Source organism: Phalaenopsis equestris, unplaced genomic scaffold (assembly GCF_001263595.1).
Source record: "Phalaenopsis equestris unplaced genomic scaffold, ASM126359v1 Scaffold000002, whole genome shotgun sequence".
NCBI lineage: Eukaryota > Viridiplantae > Streptophyta > Magnoliopsida > Asparagales > Orchidaceae > Phalaenopsis > Phalaenopsis equestris.
The window spans coordinates 32,853,291-32,859,545 of NW_018164444.1; positions in this window are offsets into that span (position 1 = coordinate 32,853,291).

A 6,255-nucleotide genomic window follows, 5' to 3' on the forward strand; every position below is an offset into this window, starting at 1 on the left:
CAGTAAGTCACCAAATAACAATATTTCACGCTCACATATAAGACGCTAAACCTGAAACTATTACTACATGGAGCATTAAGCAACTCTTCATGGGCAGCACGACCGTAACATAGCAGACAAAAGATAATGATCTACAGCAGTACAAGAAGTCTACGACAACTAAACATTTTTTTTAGTTTAAATAACAACTCATAAGACTTCGAGACAGTTTGCTTAGCGCAATGTGAAACCTCGCACATTATATTTAGGTTTTTGCATAACCCTGTTGTGCAATTATAAGTCCTAACACTCTTTTAGGATTCCGAGGTTGTTGTTTAGAACGGTGTAAATCCTCTTATCTTTATAGGTTATTTGCACGATCGGATATTGTGTGAATGTAAGTCCTAAATTCTAAAATAAATTGCAGGATTAAACATTCGATAACATCATCTCAAAGACATAAAGCCAAACAATAGGATAGTTGGGAGGTCACCGAGGTTCTCCTCGGATTCGTGATATCTCCTACTCTTCATTCTTTTGGATTCCTTAAAATAACTGTTCTTATTTGAATCATTCTCATTTGACTTTCCCGTGTCCAATCTTGAAAACCCAAACTTTGAAATCTTGAAGGCAAAAAAATCACTGATCTTAATCGAGAGTTTTTTTTAAGTGACCCCGGTCGTTTAAGATGCAATTAACTATAGGGGTTTGCCTCTATAGGGATCTTGGAACCCAGGTAGAATAAACATTATCTAATCCTTATATTAGGTAGGGAGACTTGTCGATCATACATAAAATATTTCGCAGGTCAAACGGATGTCACAAGATTCTTTAATTTGGGTGGTTGAGTCTACTACAAGTGATATGTCTATCCTTTGGGACAGTGTATTACTCGTGGTATCGCGCTCGGCCGTCCAAGCTATCCAATATGTGAGACCTATTTGGTCTCATCTATTTTCAAAAATAAAATATTGCTTTCAAAATAAAAAAAAATCATATATTTATATTAAAACTATTTTTATATTTACAAAAAAATCATCCCTTTTCCAAAATAACGGCCGACAGCGCTCAGTACAATTAGGGCCTGGATCGATGCCTATGTCATCAATTGAACCGACTGGTTAGTTCCCGCTCCCATGCGAGAAAAATGCTGCACCCGGTGTCATGGACTTAATAAACCTTCATATATGTCTACCTGGCTACTAGAGATTTTTTAATTGACATAGATGTCTATCCCTTATTAAGGGCCCGTTTGGGGGGGCTTATTGAGGTGCGACGGCGTTTTGAGAACGCTGCCGCACTGTTTGGATTTCGCGTTCATAGAGCGATTTCCTACCGCTGTCATCCGCGCGTCGTCATTTTGTTAATAGGGGTGATCGCGGGATTATCCCCGCGTCCTGCGTTCGTTGCTCGCGTTAGGGTAAGCAATTTCTCTTATGCCCTTCTCGTCTCTGCTCTCCCTCGTCCCCTCCCTCTCCTATCTTTCTGCTCTTCACCCTCGCCGTGATTTATCTCGTCAAGGAGGTATTTCCCTAATGTATAGCTGCGAAATGGTTTCCTATTATCATTCTCTACGGTTATTTGTTTCTGGATGTGGCGTTAGACGGAATGATTATTCTTTTTCCAATTCTCTCTTAGCATTCTCTGTAATTTCTGTTGTGTGTAATTATTTGGCACGGGAATGTTAGTTTAGGAGTCATTTGCTTCACCATAAACAAATTTAGGGTTGATTTTTTGTTGCTATATACTGTGCGACAATGTTTTTCTATTGATCTGGAGGAGGTGGAATGGTGGTATACCAACTGATGAATGTGTCTAATAAACATTGCTTTTTGAAAATGTGGTTGTGAGTAGTTGTGATTGTTATGGTTGTCGATAGATCTGGAAACCATAAAGCCCTCCTCTTTCATTTTTGTTGTTAGAAATTTGGGTCCAAAGTGTTGCTGTAGAAGTCCTTTTTCATTTCGTGCTTTTAAGTCCTCTTTCATTTCCCCATCTGCATGTTTTAGAAGTTTTCGAGGAGATAATGTGATATGGAGTGATTTCAAATGAGTACTGAGAGAAGAAATTGGTTGCAGTTTAGCTGTGAAGTGGAGTGATTTCATTGTTTTGTTATATCTGAATTAGCTGCAGTTAATGGATCATGTATTTGCTGAAGTAGCTTGATTTGCAGTTTCTGGTCTTATATATATGATGCAGCAGTTTGTATTGTGGTTTCTAGTTACTAGCTGCATTGTGTTTCATGGTTGATGTAATGGCTCTGGTATTAGCTGCAGCAGTCAATGGCTCTATTATTAGCTGCAACAGTTTTTGTATTAGCTGCAGTAGTCAATGTCTCTATTATTGGTTGCGGTTCATGGTTCATGTAGTGGCTCTGTTATTAGCTTAGCTTTCTGTTTTGATGCTGCAGTTTTTGTTTTTTGTTTTGCTGCTGCAGTTTGATCTGCAGAATATTTGTGTATGGCTATGTTATTAGCTGCAGCAGTTCAAGATTTATGTTTCGATAGAACAGTTTGTATAGGGGTTTTTGGTTATAGTTGTACTACCTGCAGCAGTTTGTATTTGAGTTTCGGGTTAGAGATTTTGTGCAGCAGTTTCATCTGTTATTGTTACAGTAGTTTCATAGCTATGCATCCTACACAATTCCGTAATGAAACATTCGTGGCTTTCCTTTTGTGGATGTAGGTCATTGACCGAACCACATAATTCTATCGTGTACTTGTATTTTTGTTTTGATTTGTTAATTGCAACGCTGTGGAGATTATTTGCTTTAGTTACTGTTTAGCTTCTAATTCTGTGATGGAATTTGCAGCATTTTTTGTGATGCAAATTGCGGCAGTTTCTTTATTAGCTGCAGTTTGATTAGTTGCTTCTTTTGATTGGCAGCAGTTTGATTGGTTGTAGTTTGATTAGCTGCAGCATTTTGATTCACTGCATGGAATTAGCGTTCTCGTTGCAGCAGCTTGTGACATGGCTTGTAATGGCTTGTAATTGCTACAGCAATAAATTCATATGTAATAGTTACAGTTTGATTACCTGCAGTTTCTGTTTTTGGTCATGTTATAGTGCTATGTAACCTTACACAATTGCTTAATAAAATATTTGTGGCTTTCCTTCTGTAGATGTAAGTCGTGGACCGAACCATATAATTTCTTCTGTTCAGTATGGAATTGTGTGATGCTTTCTGGACTTTTGAATTTGGCAATATATTCATGAGATTTCTCTATATTTCTCTTAATAGTTGTGTTATGCTATTATGTGTGATACTGTATTTTGTTTTAACTTTTATGTTCTTCGTGTATGGAAAGTTTCTTGTTTTAAGTATGTTTATATGGAGTTAGGTTGGAAATGACCCATAATTAGCTGTGCTTGTGCAATTATTTTTTCAATAATTTTCTTACGCATGTTGAGCATAATGCAATTCTTCATATAGTTCCACCATGGCTACTTGTTTTAAGTATGTTTATATGTTTATATGGAGTTAGGTTGGAAATGACCCATAATTAGCAGTGCTTGTGCAATTATTTTTTCAATAATTTTCTTACGCATGTTGAGCATAATGCAATTCTTCATATAGTTCCACCATGGCTAAACTAAATGAAGGTACTCCATCAACGATGTGGGATAAGGAAGTTACAAATATTTTTTGCAACCTTTGTATCACCGAGATTGAGATCGGAAATAGACCAACCACTTATTTCAACGAGGAAGGTTGGCAGAATATATCTAAAAAATCAACGATGTGGGATAAGGAAGTTACAAATATTTTTTGCAACCTTTGCATCACCGAGATTTAGATCGGAAATAGACCAACCACTTATTTCAACAAGGAAGGTTGGCAGAATATATCTAAAAAGTTTAAAGAGCTGACCGGAAGGGATTATGACAGACTGAAGTTTAAAAATAAATAGGATCAATTAGAGTGAAAAATCTGGAATGAGCTGAAACGTGGATCCACGGGGTTGGGCTGGGATTCCATTAAACGGATAATTGATGCTCCTGATGAATGGTGAGCCGAGAAATTAGAGGTAAAATAGACATTATTATTTTGTTTATTCAAAATATTTTTGATTTAACCAATTATCCCCCTAAACCCCCACTTCAATGTGATGTTACAGGCAATGCCGACAACGAAAAAATACAAGCAGAGCGGGATTGAGTCGGATCTTGAAGATAAACTTGACATATTGTTCAAGCGGGTTGTGGAAACTGGAAAGCATGTGTTTAGCCCTAGTGAGATGGGGTTTGCAAGAATATCAGATGATTTTCCACCAGAGCCGGTGGCAGTTGATGAAGAAATACATAGTATTAACCAGAGGGAGATGGGGGAGTCAAGCTCACAGTCAAATAGGCCCAGGATAGGAAGAAGGAAGAAAGAAAAGGACACTTTTGTGAAAACTTCATTTGACCGACTCATAGATGTGTTTGGAGCTCCACCGCCTGCTCCACTTCCTGACAGCACTATCTTTGATTGTTTTCGAACTTTGTCTACTATCCTTGAAGTAGTTGCGGACAAGCGTTTTCATGCAAAATGTATGAAAAAACTAGAAGATCCAACACGTAGGCAAATATTCATGGTGATGGAACCAGAGTTGCGCCTTGATTATTTGCGTGTTCTTGTGGATGAATGAGTTTTTCTATGTTTTGTTTCGTTGTATTATGTACTCATGTGTTATGTAATCACTTGTTATTTGGAGTTATGTTTTCTGTTTTTAAATGTACTTCTATATGATTCTCCGAATGCCTATTAGTAGAGTTATATACATTTTATTGTAAATGGCTGAGTGTTCTCATTGTTTATTTATTGCTCGCTCTTTTGATTAGTAATTGTTGAACTAACCGACATTCTTTATTCCTTTAGGATAGATCCGCAACATGAACATCGTTAGAGAATGACATGGACTGCAGCTATTGTCATATTAAGTATTACCAATCAAGCAGTGTTCGTATACCCCATTAGACCTCCATCTTTGTTGGGGATAAATGGGTAGGTGAGATGATTTCTGGACATTCAACTAGGTTCAGCAACATATTTCGAATGACTGTACCGATATTTATGGATCTCCTGCAGGAGTTACCCCTGAATCACGGACTCCAAGGTTCTTCGAGAACGACGAGAATGGAGGTATTAACTATAACACTATATATTTTGTCACAAAATGAATCAATTTGAGGTGCTATGGAGAGATTTCAGCATTCATCGGAGACAATAAGCCATATCCAGACACTAGATACCATATTCCTAATTTTGAGAGAGCAAATGGCAGATGGCACCATTCGTGGTAGGAAAGAAATGTTTGACAAACGTCACTCTTTATGAGGGGTAATTGAAAGAACGTTTGGGGTTTGGAAGAAGAAATTGGTCATCTTACGTGATATGTCATCATATCCATTTCAAAAGCAGGTGCATATTGTGGTGGCAACAATGACACTTCATAATTTCATCTGACGACATCCTTTACGTTCAAATACAGACTTCAGTATGGCTGATAAAGATGAGTTGAATGTCTATGAAGAACCATCAGAATTTTTTATCGGGTCTTCAGTATCTGAGGATGAGAATGACTGTAATAAATTTGAAGTTCATGACGCGGAGGGTGTGGTTGAGATGGCTGCCCTGAGGGAGTCTATAGCAGATGCTATCTATGACAGTTAATCAACCAAGTCTTTCTTTTCTTTGTACATTATAGATTCATTTTGATGTGTACTTTTTTTTCCTTTTTTTAAGATATGACATTCGATTTTTTTTACTTTTTTTTTCGCTGTTATACCAACATAATTTCTAGGATTTCACTGACAAACAGAGTTGTTTTGTGTTACTGTGGACTACCGGCTCCGTTACTCGTGTCGCGTCAGCCTCATAGCAGTGGGAGAAGCGGTGTTTCAGTTCGTTGCGGTTTCTTCTGATGGGCCGACAGTCTGACATGTTACACTGCTAGCAGTGATGAGAACTCGATGTTTTCCCGGGTTGATAGTGCAGCTGAGGATAAGCGTAGTCAGAGTTTGAAATTGAATATTTTAATATTTCTTATTGTAACTGTACTTGTCTTTATCTTTTTTTTTTTTATTTTGTTTGATACTCACGAGAGTGTGAAAACCGTATGTCATCTTTTGGAAGTAATCTGTGATGATTTTATGCTTCTGTGCTATATGTTTATGTACTACCAATAATCTCTTCTGAATAAGCTGCCCCCAAATAGTTTTACCATACGGGCAGGAATTTGTTGGATTATTATATGTGTATATAAACATGAATTCTAGAGTTTGTTTAATTAG